General features: G+C 43.9%; 1 protein-coding gene across 2 annotated transcripts in view; it reads right to left on the minus strand.

Moving 5' to 3' along the window:
• Window positions 1-18,380, minus strand: part of PTPRA (protein tyrosine phosphatase receptor type A) — a 126,007-nt gene that overhangs the window by 78,251 nt on the left and 29,376 nt on the right. The gene's annotated exons all lie outside the window — the stretch shown is intronic.

Here is an 18,380-nt window from a genome sequence, read left to right on the forward strand (position 1 = left end):
CAGGCTGGGATGCCCTGTGGAACATTAGGTGCCTTGGTTAGAAGCGTAGGAACTCCTACCCCACAAAGAGGCTCCCGCCCCATCTACTGGACAAACCTGTGGAGGGAGGGTGTGTGGGAAGCACGAGGGTGACAGATTAAGCAGCTGATTTGCATGGAAGAGGTTTCTCTGGCAGGGCTAAATGTGGTTTTTTTCCCCCATAGATCATGCCTCATACTGCAATAGGCACTAAGGAAGTGAAACACGTTTCTGCGGATCATATGATGGTCAGGCACTCAGTGCTTGAGACAATCTTCCAAGTAGGAAGCTTCTCAGTAGGAGGCACTGGAGCAAGAGCAGAAGCTTAGCTTTGGCTCTAAGCACGAGTGTAGCCCAGGCATAGTCTCACCATCACATCTGATGGAGACCCTTGAGCAGTGAAACTTAACCCAGCTACCGCAGGGTCCAGGACAGAGTCAGAAGACTTTGTGTGTTGATAGGTCCAGCCTACCAGAAGCATCAGCTACAACAGGCATTAATAAGACAGGCTACAATGAGATATCTAAATCTAACTCTCAAGATACGTAGCTGTTCTTTCCCAAACCCCAGACTTTTCACAAGCCTAAGGAAAAACAAAGAAATCCATCTACCACCTCTTAGGGAAAGTACATGCTCCAGGTAAGACAGTCTCCTGGGAAAAAGGAGATTAATTTTCTTTTTCTATTTCCACTACTAGCCTGCAGCATTAACAAAACCAAATTGTTTTACCCTAATCTATCCCTGTTTTTCTTACCATCCTAAATCTTGTTTAGTCAAATGAAGGTTTTCCTGCAGAAACTTTCATTGATGGCAGAACAACAATCTGCGAGTGAGGTACACCCAGGGTTTGCATCTGCATACATGTAATCAACAGCAAAGCTTCCAGCATTTCAGAGCACAGGTTTTGCAGCAGCTCCAGCTGGGACTAAGTGCACTTGCGTTCCCACAATACCATAACAAAACAAAATTGAGAAAACCCCATCTCTATCTCCGATACCTGACGCATTAGCAGATTATTTCTTTTATTTTGCTTCTCATAAATGACATAATGATTTTCAGGGCCTTTTCCCTGAGCTGAACAGCTGTTCCTCCAATGTTGTTGAAATACACAAGCTAGAAGTTCTCTCTATATACACTGTTTATTCTGGTTGAATTTAGTTAGGAAACTGCCATATTTTCAAGCACTAAGTGCCAGCAAAAACTGAGAACAAGAAAACATCATTCAAGTGCCAAGATGTTACAGATATCGTACAGCCAACCTTAAAGATGCAAAGGAACTTCGGAGCTGAGTAAAGGTAAAAAACTGCTCAGAGGGAGATGCGTACTTGCAGGCAGGATTAGGAAGCTCCAAGAAGGCCGATGGTGAGGAAAAGACATCTTTGCACTGTGCAGAAATATTCTGTATTATCCCAAGTGACACATGGCAGCTGTAAAAGCTTTCTAGAGGAATAAGAAGGCGATGCATACACACATTCAAAGCTGCTCTTTTCCTCTGAGACTGTATGATTTAAACAGGAGAGCGATGGTGGCTCAGAAACCCTGCACGCTCCTAAAGAGTTAAAATGGCATGATTAAAATTCTGGTAGAGTATATTTAAATTGCAGGGAAAGCTGAGCTTGTCCAACTGGATAGTCAGGCCGCAAGTTCCCCCAAATAGGGCTTTGATTTTCCAACACAGCACCCAAAATCCTCTTCTGCTTTTATAGAACACATGTGGAATCACGCTCCCTTATTGCACAACACGGCTTGAGGAATAATTCCAGGTATACAGGTATAAACCGGAGGTGATCACTTTGGAAGGACTGAGAATTTCACCGGCAACAGAGAAGATTACAAGCCTGGTTCATGGTAACAACGCTGCATTGAGAGCTACCCACAGCAGTAACATCTACTGAAGCAAGGCGGCTGGTGGTTTCACTCAAGCACGGCACTCAATGATAAAGAAATATGAGCAAATATCTGAGAAAAACATTGCAAGCAAGTAGCTTTTGTGATCCATACAACCAAACCTGGGACTCATTTATTGGAACCATGTTGTTCTCCTTTTCCAGGCGGTACTTTTGGGCTGCAAGGTCAGCCTTATTTCAGGGGCAAACTTAGAGATGGGAAGTTGTCCACACCTTTTGTGTCCATGCAGCCCAGGTGTGGACCACCACTTTCAAGTCCACTGCTTTTGTCAGCCATACTTCAAAATACGCTGCCAGGGTGAAATAAAACCTGAATGCATTTTGCTTAGCCTGTGACAGGCAGGTCAGCACCAGGAGGGGAGATCTCCCCACAGCAAAAGGCATCCTCTGTGCAGACACCACCATGTGCTTTAGCCATGCAACCAGATTAACATTTAAATGCACTGTATACGGGAGCTCCCAATTATTACTTCTGGAGGGGACTATACACTACTGTGTCCCACCTCCACTAAGCAAGGCTGCAGTTTAAAGCTGGTTTTATCAGACCAGCATGTATGGGATCCAGGAGGTCTCAGATTTTGATTATTTTCATAAGGAAAATAACCTGAGCTCTGCTGCAGATTAGAGCACTGAGACACGGGGCGCTTGAAGCTGTCCTGCCCTCCGATATCTCTGACTGAACTATCCCTATTATGATTTCTGCCACACCTCGGACAAGCAAAAATGATTGCACATGGGTATGTCTGTACATCAACAAATCAAGCTGCGCAGTCATCACTCCAGAGCTGACACGGGAGCGATTTTGCAGCTTTATCCCACGCATTTGTTTTAAAAGCATCGTTGATGGACAGGAGCCAGTTCAATGGACTCACAGGAAGACAAGGACAGGAATGGGCTGAGAACAAGGCTGCCACTTCACTCCCGACAGCAGAAAGCAGCACACACGAACCATGAGCCGCTTTTGTTTTACATCTCAAAAAAAAAATCCACCATCACTTGCTCTGGGACTGACAGCTGCCTGTGCAAGAGGCAGGGCTAAAAACCAAACTGCATCTTTGCTAAAAAGCAGACTTCGTGGGGTTTCAGTCCTGTAAAGAGGCTTTTTTTAAAAAAAATAAAGGTAAGAACATTTCAACTCAGAGCAAATCCCAGAAGCAAAAGCTTCCTCTGGATGCTGTTGGAGGTCAAAGGACTATTAAGCATCCAAAAACCGAGTAAATGACATTAAAGGACGTTGTATAGGTGTGGGCTGGGAAGACCTCAGACATACCCTGACACCCCCTGCTGAGGGCACATCCTCACCACCCTGTTGGATCCAAAGCCTCGGCGGTGCTTTCGGAGAGGAAAGGCAATGGCCCCGACGGCAGAGCCTTGCCGAGCCAGGCTGCGCAGTAACCAGTAGCAACTGTGCCTAATCCAGCCTGGAGACAAAACCGCCGGGGCTCATTCATACCCACGTCACGTGCTGAGCAGAGTCTGTGCACGGCCACCACTACTGTATTTATTTTTTTTTCCAGTTTAAGCTTAGTTTTAGAACAGTTGGAGTTTTTTTAATAAGCATATTTAAATCAGTTTTTACAAAGATGTAATTTTAATAGATGAGGTTGGGGTCAGCTTCAGTCTAAAGGATACACAAAAGCTTTTTCCTGTGCATATTCATTGTACAAAATACATTTATTTCAATTCTTTATTTCCATAGTATTGGAGAAATTATAAAGAAAAAAGCTGCTCTAGTGCTGACATTCTTGATTTTTTGAAAGAATTACAAGAAAGATCAGAAAAATCATGTTGAAGAGAAAAGGATGAAATCAGCAGTTGCTCTGCCCCATATTCAGGTGACAGCACTGAAAAGCTGCCTAATTCCCAAAATGATGTTGGCACCACATCACCCATTAGGTGCACTGCAATCAACAAACGTCAAGACTGGAAGGAAAAAAATCTTAGGAATACATAAGAGAAAAGTCACCAGACGTGTGGGCTAATGACCTGGGACCAAATTTCACTGACTTGCTGATCCAGATTTTTGGTAGCTTCTTCAAGAAAATTTTATCTTTACTTTTAAGTCTAATTTGGATGATTCTAAGTTGAGAAAGCCAAAGATCACATGAAGACAGAAAAGCTTTCCCCCCCTCTTTTGATCTATGAATACTATGGAGGTGAGACAGACCCAGGTGCACAGGGGAAGACAAGGAAAAACTTAAGGTATGTGGCAGCCCCACAAATACAGATTTATTTGTCCCTTTTTCTCTCTGGGCACACTCAGCAACCAGCAGCAGGTGAAAAAAGGGGCTTAACAGCTTTCTGGCATTTCCAAGGAGGGCAGGCAGAAGAGAGAGCCAGGCTTTTCACAGGACAGCATGGTAGGAGGGCACGAGACAATGGGCAGAAGATGAAACGAGATGTTCAAAATGTAGGGAAAAGCTTTTCCACCATGAGGTCAACCAAGCAGGGCAACGGGTTGCCTGGAGAGGTTGTGCAATCTCCATCCTTGGAGGTTTTCAAGACCCAGCTGGATAAAGCCCTGAGCAGCCTGGTCCAGCCTCACAGCTGACCCTGCCTGGAGCAAGAGGTTGGACTGGAGACCTCCTGAGGCCTCATCTAACCACCTGAACCACCCTATGAGCCTGTTTTCCCAGGCATCCCATCAGCAGTTAAAGCTTGTGCCACAAAGTCAGCCTGTCATGCTACAAACACACAAAAATCTGGAGGGTGGAATTATTTTATTCTGTGTAAGAATGGGTATACAAGAGAGCAGAGGTCCCAGCACTTCCTTTAAGAGACATCCCAGAGCCACAATGTTGAAAACCTTCCAGATAACAACCTGAAGTCCCCCCTTGCGATGTCACACCTTTCCTGAGACCCCTCTCCCCACTACAACGCTTCTCCCACAGCACTATGCATGCAAACAGCCTTCCGCCTCCCCAGCCAGCCTGGGGAGATGTTATTCTTCTTGGAAAAAAAGAAAAAAAAAAAACAACCCTCGATTATTTATGCTGCTCTTTGAACAACACCAGCTATTGTCAGGGAGTATTTTACAGCTCTGAATGTCACATTGAGAGTCTGGTCATGCCAGTAGGAAAGCCTGCCGCTGCCACGTCCCAGCATAAAATGCTTTATTCAAGGCGCCCAGAGCCCAGCGCCGGGCAAAACCTAAAAGGAAGCCGGTGGGTGTGACGGCCACATTTTGTACAATGATATGAAAAGAAGCAGGGAAGGGTACTTGATTTTTTTTTGGGTAAGGTAGAAAAACTACAAGGAGCATCAAGCAGAACCAGGCGAGGCTAAGTGACCAAAGCTTTGGCTCGGTATCACTCTGGAAGAATTCCACAGACAAGTGTGGGGGTGAGCAGAGCTGAAGACCTTCCCAGCAGGACCCAGGGAGAAAGCAAGGAGGGAGCTTTCGCTGTCGAGAAAACCAGGCTGGCTCAGCGGACAAGAAACCCGTTTCCTGCCTGATTGTGACTGCGTGAAGGGAAACGGGGCTCTGGAGGCAACCATGCAAACAAAGCACGGCTACCTTTAACTCCCACCAGGCAGGAGCAAGAGCTTGGGAGTGCCGAAAACCACTGAGCCTAGACAAGGTTAAAAAAAAAACAAAAAACAAAAAACCAAACCAAACCAAAACGAAACAAGAAAATCCCCACGTTAAAAAAAGCAACAGGCCCTTTTCCATGGTGTGTTATGTTACAAAGCAAAACTGGCTGGGTTGCAATCTTCCTCTGCCGCACCCCGAATGCCAGGTTTCAGGTTTCAGCCGATGTACCTGCAAGAATTTTCTCTGAAGCGCATTATTTCTACCGTCTCTGGTAACACCTAGCTCTTACAGCCAGCCTTTAATCTGCAAATCTTCGAAACGTCCTGCAAAGAAAGCAAGTGTCATTTCCTTCGCCCTCCCACACCCCCCTGCGCCGACGAGGAAGTTATAACCCAAGTGAAATAACAAATATCGCCCAGTGAAAAGGGAACACAGCAATAGGAAAGCCAGCGTCCCCATGTTACTCTAACCTACAGAATCCATCCTTCCAGCCTCCGAGTCAGGAAACAGCTTTTCATCGCTGGGTATCAAAGCTCCTCCCAATTTTGGCATCTCCACCTCTTCTGCCTGCAGAACTAGTTTAAGCGCTGAGGGTTTGGGGTTTTTCTTAACCAATTCATGGATATTTGCATTGTATCCAGCATCAGCACTTACAGCTTTTCCAGCTGCTGTTGTGCATCTCACGGATCTGTTTACCATCAGCAAACATCCGAGCAGTAATCCTGGATTTATTGCTTTGTCTTCCTGATAACTCCCCCACGGCTGCTCCCTCAAAGCCCAGAAATCCAGTTTACCACCCTTCTCAAGGGAACCTCCAGGCATTTTGTGAGCTGTATCATCTTATCTCCCCCACGATCTCAATTCACTGGGAAAATATTTGGTGAAACCTATTAGAAGCTTTCTTGATATAGGTGCATAGGCTCTCCTACTACTTCTGCCCACACGATTTTCTCTAACATCCAAAAAAAACCACCAAACAACCCTCTGCTGCTTGGTGCTGCTGTTCCCGTTATCTTTGAGGTCCCCATGGATTTTTCCCGCGACAAAAATCACACTGCTGCATAAATGCCCTGATTTATGCAAAACTTGACTCCTTTTCCACCCATTTAACGAGCAAAGGGTTTCTGTTTTCCTTTAGCTGTAGCCTAATGATTAACTGCGTAACAACTGCAAACCCCACGCTGACAAAAGACCCGTGTGTTGCAGTCCTGAAGCAGTCCTTTGCTAAACACTGCACAAAAGCTTTCAGACTTCAGAGCTTGAGAACACCTAAGGGCACCAGGGGTCCAGACAGCTTCGAGATAACACTATTACCACATAGAACAAAAAGAGCTACATGCAAGCATCACCTTCAGAACTTTCTTTTTTTAAGATACTGCCTTTCATTCTCAATTTTCAACAGTAGTAGCAGGGAGAGGGACTTTCACCCTGCACCCCGCAGCTCTCACCTACTGCACTCTGCGCGTCTCCTTTCATGTACTCAGTTTATTCCTCCTTTACAGCAGTGTGGTGGAAGGCAGCCTGGGCTGAGTCCATTAATTCAGGTCGCACCCCAAAGCCAAGAATCGTAGGGTTGTGTCTTGATGTTGAAATAGTCTACCCACCCAAAAAATCAGATTATTTCCATGGGGCCCCGTGCTGTCTGAGAGCCTGGGTGCTGCTGCTCTTAAAGTGACACAAGAGCACAGGCGAGAGGCAACCCTGAAGGCACATGTTGAAGCAGTGGGGCAGAGGGTCTGTCCTCATTGCGATGGTCTGCAGAGCCCTGCATAGGCTGCCTCTGAGTGCTTCCATCAAACCCACATCCCAGGGAGAAAAAAGGGGGGAAAACCTGCTTTCCTCTACTTTCCCCCATGCACAGCTCTGAGCAGAACTGGACAGGTGCTCCCAATGGGAGTGAAGATGGGGCAGAGGGCACACAGGGATGGCTGGGATACCTAACAAGAAGCGTGGTCAGCAGATCAAGGGAGGTGATTCTGACCCTCTACTGTGCTCTGGTGAGATGCCCACCTAGAGCACTGCGTACAGCTCTGGAGCCCCCAACAGGACAGGGACCTGTTGCAGCAGGTCCAGAGGAGGGTAAAGAAGATCATCAGAGGGATGGAGCCCCTCTCCCTATGAGGACAGGCTAAGAGAGCTGGGGTTGTTGAGCCTGGAGAAGAGAAGGCTCCAGGGAGACCTTATTGCAGCCTGTCAATATTTAAATGGGACTTACAAGAAAGATGGAGAAATACTTTTTACTAGGGCCTGTAGTGACAGGACAAGAGGTAATGGCTTTAAAGTGAAAGAGGGTAGGTTTAGATCAGATATAAGGAACAAATGTTTTACCATGAGGGTAGTGAGACACCAGAACAGATTGCCTTAGAGAAGCTGTGGATGCCCCATCCTTGGAAGTGTTCAAGGTGAGGTTGGACGGTGCTTTAAGCAACCTGATCTAGTTGAAGATGACCCTGCCTATGGCAGGGGGGTTGGACTAGACGATCTTTGAAGGTCCATTCCGACCCAAACCATGAGATCATCTCCATGCCCAGGACACACAGAAACAGCAACAGCAGCTGTGGCTGCAGCCACAAGACCACCCAGACCTCCTGTGTTGGTAATCCTTTAACTAGAGGGCCTTTTGGTACGTTTGACCCTGCTCAGGAGTTGTCCTTTCCCGAGTGAAAGGTGGCCAGAGCAAACCAGTATCACTTAACAGTGAAGAGCTCCCAGCTTCCTTCCAAGCACTCAGGCTGGGGAAATAAAATGTATTTAAAGCAGATGACGGAGTTTTTAAAAGATGACCCATTCCTTGTGAAATCTTAATGGTTTCGTATTTTTAAGCCATCCACTATTCAGCCTTCCCCAAATAACTCTAGATGACAGAAACAGAAAACACAAGGAAGCCTGTGCCTCTTTGGGGGCACCGTGAAATACTTCTCCTAATAAAAATATTATTACCAAGCTAATGAAACACTGATCAAGAGATAACTTCATTTTCTCCCACTCAGTCCTTCCCCATTGCCACTGGGGTTCATGTTGGCATATGTTATTTTCACGCAGGCAGAGGGTAATTATAGGAAAGTAATCATGGGGCTACATTTTTTTAATTTAGTAAAATATTAATGAAAAATCTAATTTTTTCACTTTTTTTTCTTGCCCAATTGCTACATGCACTGAGCCTATGACTCCACCACACCATGGATGAGACACCTTCTCCACCACAGTCTGAAATCCAGACATCAGACACTCCTGAAATCAGCACTGCTGGAAAGCTGAGGTCAGTAACTACCATTTTCAGAACAGAATTTTACGAGAGCAAAGCTTTTGGTGTAAACAAAAACTGCATCTTCTTTGGACATTGAAAAACCTATCATACAAGCTTCATGCACTTCGGGGAACCATCCAGGTAATACAGAGCTTTCTGCTTTTGTAAGAGATTGACAGACTAGAAACCAACACAGAAGACCGCTTGTTAAATTTGTTGAAAGTATTTTATCACTAATGACTGACTTTGGACTGCAAGTTTCTCTCCACTGTGAAAAGGAAAATTTAGTCTATCTGATTCAGTAAAGCAAAACAGAAAAACTGTAATACATGCAAGAAAATTTCAGTGTAAACATTTTAAAGTTGTGTTAAATGACAAACAAGCAAGCTTGCTGCTGAATCAAGGTATGTGCATATGGTGACCATCATCATCAGACCATGGTACGTGCCCATCATGGGGATTTTTTTTTTTGAAAGAGAAACTCAACTCCAGTAGGTAGTTTAAATTTAAGACAGAAGAGCTTCTAGAGTAAAAAAAAAAAAAAAAAAGCTACAATTTTAAAATAGCCAAAGTACAAAATTGAGTTGGGTGAAGGTTGCATTCACCAGTGAATCTCAATGAAGCCATAAAACCTTTGTTCTTATCTTTCCTTGGGATTGTACCACTGCTGCCCATCATGTGTCCTGTTTAGAAGCTATTTCAACCAGCTCTCTCCACAAGCCTCACAAAAGGATTTCATTGCAACAAAGGCCAAGGCAAACAGAAAGAATGACTTAAAAATCCAAATAAAGCTCCTCTTTTTTTTTTTTTTTTGACCATGTAATTGCAAATAACAAACATATCTGTGGTTTACAGAGGAGGCAATAAATTAAAGCTACAGTCACATGTCAGACCAAAAAAAGATACTTATGTCATTCAATCCACCACCCCAGGATGGCTGCGGCCCCATGGGATGCTTCTCAGTTTTGTGAAAGACTTGGAGTCCTGAACTGAGGAAGTACAACACGAAGAGCACTCTCAGAAGTTGGTTGGGTTTTTTTTCTTATAAAATTAAGCCAGCCCTCTGGTGCTTCCTGAGTACAGCCTCTTCAGTCTGGTTGCAGCAAAAGCAAACGTTCTCTAGCAAATAAGCTTTTTATTTGTGAACTGAGCACATCATAAAAAAAAAGAAAAAAGAAAAAAAGAAGTGTGATCCTTGACAAAACGGTTGCCTGTGTTTCTTCTGCAACTGCCTGAAGATGGCTGTGACATTTCAGTTCGAGAAAAAGAAACTGGCACTTAATATCTTTTTAACTTTAAATTGGTGCAAAAAGATGCATTTCAACCCATTAGGAAGCTGAGGACCCCAGCAACCTAACTTAAGGCTGCTGCGGAATGGTCCCATGAGATCCACCAGCAGCAGCAAGACTTGATCCTGGAGACAGCAGTAATTCTCCTCATCTTCTGCTACTCTCACCAGACACTGCAGAATTAAAGAAAAAAAGCCAATCTCCTATATTTATTTTGTTTTCATTTTTCATTAAGCTGTACCCCTCAGCCAATAGTCAGAATGCACGGGGTGCCTATTTCCCTGACTTTGATGAGCAGAAGTATTTTAGGAGTGATCACTAAACAAAACAAGTTAAGGGGGTTTGGGCTTTGTGTTTGGTTTTTTTTTTTTTTTAGTTTTTGTTATTTTTTGATATTTTGAGCTTGGTGTTTTCTATAAAACCTGTAGCCAGACACATCCCAACTCATGGAAGTTAGCGAGGAAGAAAAAAGCCCTATAACCACATACGCATGGACTCTGCACTAATTTCCACTGCATTTCCAGAATACATTTTAGAAAAGAGAAATTCAGGGTGAATTAAAGTCATTATGTCAGAGGTGAGTTTCTCTGAATAAGTATATCGTAAACAGTTTCTCTGCCTCAACTGAAGTTCGGCTGGGTGGAAGTCCATCCAGACAGACACCCCCCCAAGTTCAGGATTTGGTTTCAGTGCAAGTCCGTCCATTAAGACTGTCAGGACTTTCCAACGTGTAATAAGCAGGAGAAAACACCAAAGCTTAAGTGAATGAGCTTTTCAGCAGGTAAATCCAAGACTTGAGTGATCTCAGCTGATTTAGGCTGTGCTGTAGCCATCTCCCTTCACCACAGATGTGACAGCAGTACAATAGCATGAATAATTTTTGTTACTCACTCCCTACTGAACGACAGCATTCAGAGTCTAAATTAAGAACATGAAAACGATTAACATTACCATTAACCTCAGCCCCACCCTAATTGCACTACATAAAAGCATACGTAACAATTACAAAGATAACATTGTGTGTCATAAATATCACACACAGGAATACAGCAGTCACAGCATTTGTTTCCTGACCCGGGAAAGCTGCTATAATTGTAGTGTATTGTGCTCATGGAGGATTCAGATTTGGAAGTTGGTTGCCAACAGCCCTTGTTTGCTATAATTTCCCATCAGGCTCTTAAAACTCATCGGGTTCCCAATCAACACTGTGTCAACGCACTGCTCCAAGTTCTGCACCATGCAGTTCAGCAGGAATTTCATGTTCTCAGTGGAAACAAATCAAGATCATCCCAGGGATATAAAAGCTAGATGTGGAGATCTCAAGCAATTAGAGCAGAATTTGCGTGTTTGGGATTTCTGATACACATTTCACAGCTAAGGGCACCTAAACTAAAACCATCTTCGCTCTTGGAGGCCCTCCACCCAAGCCAAGAGGACAGATATTCAGGAGACCATTTCAGTTTTAAGTAATTCGGCTATTACGTCAGACATAATTCAGAGGTTTGCCATTTCAAACCTGGACAGCCTCCAGAGGCTGGTGTGAAATTACTCAAATTCACAGAAACCACCACACCCTCTTGGACAGGCGCTCTTTCCACAGCATCTTCTGTTCCTGGTGGAAGCATCCTTGCAAGCAAAATTCTCACAAGTATTCCCCCACCCCTTTCTAGACAAAGAGTTTAAACTGCCCAGACTGCAAATTTGAGGAGTGTAAATGATACTTCCTTTCCAGTGAGCCCCTAATGATGTACAAACTCACTGTTTTTTTTGTAGTCCTGTACTTACAATGTCGTCTCTCATTTCAATGAAGCCTCCTCCATTCAGTGTTTCCAGGTAACACCAAAACCAGCTTTTAGCTCTAAATGCTTTTCTACCAAGTGTAGAGAAGGTTAAAAGTGATACTTTCACTCATATTTTCCAACTGAAAATAACAGATGACAGTGACCCAAAAAGACAGTGCTGGAGAAGGGGTTCTCCAAAATGAAAATACAAACATTTTGATGCCCCCAAGAGATACCATAAGCTGTTATCATCTCACTTTTATCCCCACGGTAACCTACTGGCTTAGGTCTCTTCTCGGTTTCATCTTCACTTTCTCCCCTAGAAGAACAACCAGTTCCCCATCAATCCCTCCTCCTTCCTTACTTAAGGTCTTTTGTAAATATATAGAGGATTTAATTTTCTGAGCTATTTCCCTGAAAGTCATCAAGTTGGGCTTTTTCTCCTTCCGCTGACAGTTGTGCTCTAGCTGCGATGGCAGTTGTTTGCCGAGGATCCTGCAATGCTCAGCCCAAGAGGAAGACCAGCCTCACAGAAAGGTTTCAAGGGTGAAGCTGAACACCAGCCATTCTCTAACAGCTCGACACTTAACACTAAATACCTCCCTCATTAGTATGCCAAGCTACATTAGTTCTGCAGCTTACAGTGTTGAAACATTAAAGTGGGACTGAATCTTCCAATTTCACAGTTTGCAACGTGATGCATTAGATACTCGCGGGTCTCCAGGCATGGGGCGCTGATGGCTTTTACACAGCGTTTTAGATTTGTGAGGTGCTGCCGGTAAATCTGCTAATGCCTGTAAAAGAGGCAGCGCGTTCCTCCAAGTGAACAGAGATGAAGTCATCCGTACGTACAATAGGGGTTAACGCGGCAGAGGGGCAGAACAACTGCCCAGTATCACACGTGAGGCTTTGGTAATACCATGACCTCAACTGGGGAGTTGGCATCATGCTACAAATCAAATATAGATTACCTAGTGGCAAGCAAGAAGCAAATTTACGCTGCGGACTCACCATCAAGCCTGTGAAGTCTTATGATCTCTCCACTCATCCTCTCTGCTACTCAGTTTTCACAGAACTTGCAAGATTTGAGGACTTTGAAGTTTCTCAAATGTGGCTGAAATTGCTCAAGGGTTCAAAAGGCTATTTGGGATAGAGGGGCTGATAAATGCAGGCTGTGTTCTGTTACTGCTCTCCCATCTTTAGGAAACTAAGCTTAAGAACACAGCACTTTACTCATCATTATATGAAAACCATGAATGACATTGTCATCACCACAGTTGCATCCGTACCTACCAAACATGAGCATTTTAGCTAATTTTTGCACTAAGAACTCTTTGTCCCTACTGAAAACAACGTTCCCCAAGAAACACTAGCAATACATCAGCACTGATGATCAGATCAGAGTAAGACCAACCAAGGACTAGGGAATACTTCCTCATAGGCAAAGTTCAAGCAAAAAGGTGTCAGGGATAGCAAATGACTCCCAGATAACCAAACAAGGACTTGCAGTAGGACTCTTCAATGCATATGTAGCATTATGGCTTTAGAGGCATTGTGCAGATTAATCAAACAGAATAATGATCTCTCAGCGAAATGCTGAGCTGGGATTAGAGAGATTAATGTTCGGGTACCAGCTCTAGAAGTTCTCACCCTTGGGGAAGTCATATCAACTCCTGCATCTTGCCTCTCCTTTCCACAAAACCTCCTTTGAATTACTGATTGCAGAACCCAAATAAAGATGCCAGAGGGAAAGACCATTCCAAAGAATTTTTTTATTTATTTTTTTTCCTTAATACCCGCTATGAGGCACTGCCTTGTTTTATTCATGATTCTTTGAAGAAAGATCTTCCATCTTAAGGGAATAAAAACAAGTATGTGTTATCTTTTGAATAGAATCACGTGCTTCTCCTGGTGAAGTCTAATTCTGAACAAATACTCATATGAACATACGAAAAAATGTGCAGTGCAATTTCACATAATGCATTTGATGGCACTTCATTACGTGTTTGTAGACCCAAAGGTTAGGTCAGACAAAATTCCGAAGTTGGCGGAGCACTTCCTGGCTTAAATTCACACAGGTGCAGAAGGGCATGTCACGAAAAACTGTCCCATACAGTTTTTTCACACATGTATTTTGTGATCTCCCACTCCTAGATCTCTAAAGATTTTGGTTCTTCTAGGGTTAAAGCAAGGCTTTTCCTGTTGTTTCTCAAGATTACATTATAGAAAACAAGACATTTAACCATCACAGTGGATTTCTAATTCAGCTACTCCACACCAGCTCACCTGTAAACTCCTGAGTTTGATGTTCAATATTTGGCATTTGTAAGAGTTCAGTCACATCCCAACTCCTCTACAAAGGAAAGAAATACCCAAGACTTCTTGGAATTTGGCTTTTTTTTCCCCCTTAAGTTCAAAGTCAGGCTAGCAACTTCACCATTGCCCAAAACACAAAATGCAGGCCAGTTTGCGGTGAGGATGAAAAGAAAGGGGAAAGTACGTGGGTGGAAGAAGAGCAACGAAGTTCAGTCACATGTCAAAATGGTTCTTTGTTGTTTTTTAATCTAAAGCCAAAATTTATATTGAATCCAAATTTGTGCTGTGCAGTTTAAAGTGCAAGGGTAAGCTTCCTCCACCATGAAAGGATACATATAGCACACAGCCAAGTGACAAAAAGAACAATTTGCAGTGAGAAGATAACTGTGTTTCGGTGGTGACATCTGTGTCATCCATAACCCAAAAGCCATCATCACCTGACACCAGCAGTAGGTGACAATGACAACTGAGGCACTAACAACCACAGCAACAAAACTTTCCTCCCCACACTCAGCCTGAAATTGCACTGGGAGGGCTCAGAAACCCCACAAGATTTCAACCAATCTCCAACTGCCTTCAAAACATAATTAACTTCAATTGTCTTTTGATTTTATCTCCATTTTCTCAGGTTCTAGGCTATTTGGAAAAGCGTTCTGTGTACATACATGTGGGTATGCACACCGGTGCATGCACATACTCGTCTGGAGTTACCAACTTCCCAGTGTATCTGCTTTTCTCAGGGCCTCCTCAGAGACCAAAACTTTGTGAGGAAGCTTAGCCTTTGGGAAATTCTCGTTCTTATTCTGTACAGTCGCCAATAAAAAGATTTCTGCTCCCACTGCACCTTGCTGATGCGAATGAGCTCAAACCAAGGGGGCATTCAAGCGCAGCTTGGCTTTGCTAGGCTCAGCTCTCCAATTCCTCCAACGTTTTCTGACAAACTGCTCTCACAGGGATTTCCAAAAAAGATGCTTGCAGTAAGGAAGAGATTTTTCCTCCTTTCTCTACAGAAATTTCAAAGTTTCCTGAAAAGCAGGACAGGATACAGAGAAAGCGATGGGGAATCAATACAGAAAAAAGACCAAGGAAAGTTTGACCCAGGCTAAAGACTAATTGCCGCTCCAGGCTACATCCACAGCTCTGTCCATTTTCCATTTATTTTTCTGAGGTTCCACCACAGCAGCTGGGGCAGCAGAAACCAAATCTCCACACATTGCTGCTGTCTGCATGCTCATACACCCCAAGACGTGAGTATGTAACTCACCTTCCAAGAACAGCAGCAAATGAGTTCCCTTTCTTCTCTCCATGTCTTGTCGTACATTGTGAGCCTCCAAACCTCTACTGGGAACTGAAAGCATTTTGGGGGAATTTAAAGGTAAATAATAATGATCAGTGTTACTTCCACTGCAGCAGTGCTTAGGGATTCCTACTGAAGAAATTGGTGCTGGATCTAGTCAGAGATTACAGATCTATTCCCCCCTCTCCCCTTCTGTCCAAAATGAGATTTACCAGAAAAAAAACAAACAGGTTTTAGTCAATCGAGAGTCTTGGTGACTCACAGGCAGGCAGGTGACCTACACTACCATTCCCTCTTATGAGCCAAGAGGTAACGCGAGCAGGAAGACTACACGTCAGGGAGGACAAACATGGAAGAAGAACATCAGCTTTAAGAAATATTAATGACCCTGCAGGGTAGGTTCAGCACTACTTTGATTCAGAAAAATAGAATGGGTGTAGCCAGCGGGTTGGAGAATTCCATCCAAAAAAATAGAGAGTTGTTTCACTCCCAAGAAACTTTCCTATGCAGTGGAAAATTCAGCTTGCTACAAAGTCAGATGGAAGTTTCTGAGCCAGCCCAGGCAGGGGTTCACCTATACACTCAAATGAGAAAGGCCAAGAACAAGCATCCAAACATGCAGCCCTGCCAAAACCTCTGTGGTTTTATCATCTAGAGTTCAAATCAAGACCTCCTGTCCTGCTGTTCGCACTGCATGCGGAAGAGTTTCCAAGAAACGTCTCTTGGCAATAATCCTAAAAATGCAGCTTCTGACCCGCTGATGGGTTGGTGCTGGCGGCAGCTTCTCTGCAGATTTTGAAAGCTGAATTTCCTACAAAGCTGACCCCATGCCACATCCTTTACTGCTAGTGTAGCACTGAAACAGCACAGCGTTTTCAAAGAGTGCCCTCAATTCCTCTAAAGACAACTGTTTAGGCAAGCCTAAAACAAGCTTGGTGGCCCAAGGCTCAGGGAGATGAGCCCGCCCTTGTTCTCATTGCAAGTTTTGCACATCACTTGGGATGCTTCCAATCTACCCTTCTCGTAAACCTGTTGGGATCATGAATATAATTACGGTGGAAAAACTTGGGCTAACCCAACCGTGGCTTGGTGAAACCATCCTATCCAGTAGGGTAAGCTGGGACAGACAGCAAAGCCCTGGAAGATCAGGCAGTAATAAGCCAGTGCAATCATCCCTGGCTAGCAAAGGCAGGATTCTCACTTATGCTTTTTGGGAGAGGTGGCAAGTGTTTGCTAGCGGGTCTGTTTCTAGCTCCCACCCTCCTTCCCCTCCTCCAGTAACACAATGTTTTCAGTTTAGCCAGTTTTGATTTGAGACCACTGCGACCTCTACTCAGAGGAGCCACCAGACCTGGGAGCACTACGAAGTCTGGGATCCCAAGGTTTCCAATTACACATGCAGAACCTTTTAGGATATAATCGAGGCTTCAGATCTAAACTTTGAAGTCTTCTTAACTGCGTTCTGCAAATGCAAACACCCTGGTCTGCCAGCATTATACCCCGTGCTAAGTCTGAGATAGACTAAATGTGCGACACTGCTGAAATGGATGACAAAAAGAGGACAGTAACTTCTGACAAGTGAACATGACCAGGGAAAACAAAGCCCAGAAATCTAGCAATACATCTGAGTGGACAGCTTTGTATAGAATTCATGTATTAGTTTTCTCCCACATAATCCAAATCTGAATGCTTTGGACCTGTGACATGAATCACTAAGTGGATGTATAATGAAACACCTTAAAAAGACACCCATAAAAGCATAAAAGGGTGCTCAAACCCTTCCAGCTGACATCAGCTATTTTATAACCCCAGTTTTAGAGAGAAAAACCACTCAGCCCAAAATGACTTTCCAGCAGCCCACAAAAACCACGAGGCTCACAGTATGACGGACACCTCCGGTACCCCAGCATCCAGCTTTGCATCCTGCCTAGCAGCCCACACTACCTGAAATGGCAGAACAAGTCCCACCGTGACCTTAGCTGTGTGTGGACCTTGCTGTCTTATTCCAAAAAGATTTTGCTGTGGAAGGAAAGTGCTGGTGGACTGTTTCACTCTAGCCAACAGAGTCACGTCCACATCTGGCTTCATCGTGCAAGACAACTCACTCTCATGCAACCGATTTTGTTGAGACCATTTACACTGGCTAGTCAAATCAGACAGCACTGGCCACAGCGAAGCACCAGCCCACAGCTGCTCCTCTTCACGTGAGTTCAGATGCATCCTGCTGATCTGAGCGGCTTTAGGATTCCAGCTGGCCATTGAATTGCCCACTTCCACCTCCAGACAACTTAAGAAGCCTTGATAGGCACATCGAGACCACAGAGTTTTTTGAGAAAGATACTGACTGAGTGCAGGTACCATGTTTGTCCTACTCAATTACTGTAGGACCTGTGTTATTTTGGCAGATATTTGTACATATTCATCAGTTTCTTGATTCTCTAAAAAGGCTTTTCTTATACAAGCAAAAACTGAATATTAAAGAGTTTAGGTTATTAACGTTTATGCTGTGCATCACAGGCAAATTTCTTCTGAATCTCTGACTTTACTCTCATCAAACTTAATCCTTTTCTGGGATCGGCTATGGAGAAAGCTTGCACTAACGACAAAGCCCTTCTTCTAGGACAACTGCCCACTTCTGAGTAAATTAGCTATTGACCTCAATAGAAGTTTTCTCCAAATCAAAAGTGACCAAGCAGACTAAAAAGTACACTAGCAAAACACAACATGAAATTCAATTAAGTACATACACGTACATACAGATACACTAAGAGATCTGCAACTCATTGCTAAGTAACACACAAACTCAAAAGGAAGCATTTAGTCATCCGTAAAAGTTATGACTGGCTTCAGTTTGGCACAGAAGTATCACACCAAGTTTGCAAAGAGTTCAAAGAATTTTTATATGAAACCATAAATTGGCCAAATTTGTGATGCACGCAGTGTCAGCAGGACCCTATGTGCAAGCATTAAGGATTTATCAAACCACATAC

This window comes from Larus michahellis, chromosome 5, assembly GCF_964199755.1.
Source record: "Larus michahellis chromosome 5, bLarMic1.1, whole genome shotgun sequence".
NCBI lineage: Eukaryota > Metazoa > Chordata > Aves > Charadriiformes > Laridae > Larus > Larus michahellis.